This window comes from Macrobrachium nipponense, chromosome 3, assembly GCF_015104395.2.
Source record: "Macrobrachium nipponense isolate FS-2020 chromosome 3, ASM1510439v2, whole genome shotgun sequence".
Taxonomy (NCBI): domain Eukaryota; kingdom Metazoa; phylum Arthropoda; class Malacostraca; order Decapoda; family Palaemonidae; genus Macrobrachium; species Macrobrachium nipponense.
The window spans coordinates 64,395,019-64,396,846 of record NC_087202.1 but is presented as its reverse complement, the minus strand read 5'-3'; positions in this window follow the sequence as shown (position 1 = coordinate 64,396,846).

The following is a 1,828-nucleotide window of genomic DNA, read 5'->3' as shown; positions in this document are numbered from 1 at the left end:
TGGAGAGATCGTTTCGTGTCTTCATAATTTGTAATACCATCTAGAACTTTAACCATAAATTTCAGAAAGTAGATATTAATACTTACAAAATGACCTCATGAGATTAGAGAGTTGATAAATGCAGCTCACAGTCATTCATATTCCTTAATGATATCAGGGGAAGGAATGGTAATAGTGTAACATTAAGTAGAAAATTAGGGATGGAAAAAAAAAAAAACTAAAATAACCCAAGGAATATACTAAAGTTTTTGACATTGAACCTTGACCCGTAATGGAGAACACAATACAGAGAAGCTTCCACTAAGGGGGGTTGGGTGAGGGGAAGGAGGAGGTGGAGGAGGAGGAGCGCCCACATGAGAGATGAGGTCTTCCGTCACGAGCGGATAAAAAGACCGCTGCACTTCCAGATGGATGGATCACCTCCCCATGATCGAGAGCGATCGAGTGTGCGGAACTTTCCGCCTTATGAGACACCTGGTCAAGAGAAATGAACCTGTTTTTTGGGGCAATGCATTTCGTCCTACAAACTTTCCGGCAGCGCATCTGCCCTTTTGCTTTGATGTAATGAAGGTCATCTCGGAAATTAATAAAAATATAACACGAGGTTAAATGCACGGAAGCATGGAAAAGCAATAATTGAAAAAAATAACCATTAATGCTTCTCACACCAATAGCCTGGATGTAAATACGCTCGATAAAAAAATTGACTATTATATGAAAATATTTAGTTTTACAGCAAATAGTAAATAATTGTCTCCTTCCCCTAATTGTATCATTAAGTAGTTACGATTGACAAGGCGCGACCTCACCTGTCGCTTTACTCGCAATTTATATGATTAATTTTGATAATAACTAATCAATAACCCCCACGTCGCGTCGTTCTGCTCCGACAAACCGAAGTATTGAAAGTGAAACCCACTATTTTGGATATTTCCTGTGAATACGGAAACACACACAGACACAGACACACACACACGCAGAAGAGAGAGAGAGAGAGAGAGAGAGAAAGAGAGAGAGAGAGAAATGCTACAAGAGAAAATACTGATCTACATACAAGAAGAAAGTTAGCAGCATCCCACTTCACGGATGTCAAATAGCATCAACACAAGATAAAACAGCATTAAGTACGATCTTCTAAACAAGGCTAAGGGCAGTTTGCAAAACAAGGAATATGACACCGAGATGCACTAGGTTTGATGTAATATCTGGTTTGGCAGAATTTTAGAAACGCTGCTACTCGGATACACGCTGACGTCTAATCAATCCATTTTTTTTCTCTCTCTCTTTATGAGGTTTGCTTCATTTAGCAGAAATATGGTTACACATATCCTTGAACATGTAATTACTAAACATTTTAAAAAGGAAGACAAACTGGAAACCGTTCAGATAAAACTATATTTTGCTAGTTTACTTCACACTTTCTTTAAGCAATTAATGATAACTGAATCAGTTAATAATTTGAAATTTGAAAATATTGTAGCAATTTGTTTATAAGCTATCCACCCACAAATAGCATCAAATAAGAATAAACGTACAGATATAAATACTAATACAATACCTACCACAATTCCTGACACTTAAAATCCGATGGGATAATTTGCCACTGAAATAAATGCCCGATATTATAGGAGGTCCAATTATATTCACTAAGTTTTCAAGGGCATTTCATGTAATAACGGCGTTCTTTCCTTATTATTAACAGCCATGTAGCTTTAAAACTGGACATCAACTGCGTATCTCGCTCGTATGAAATGATTGCATATGGAGTTTTGGATACATTTCCAAAACATAACTTACTGATATATATAAACAAAAATAGGCAAACCAT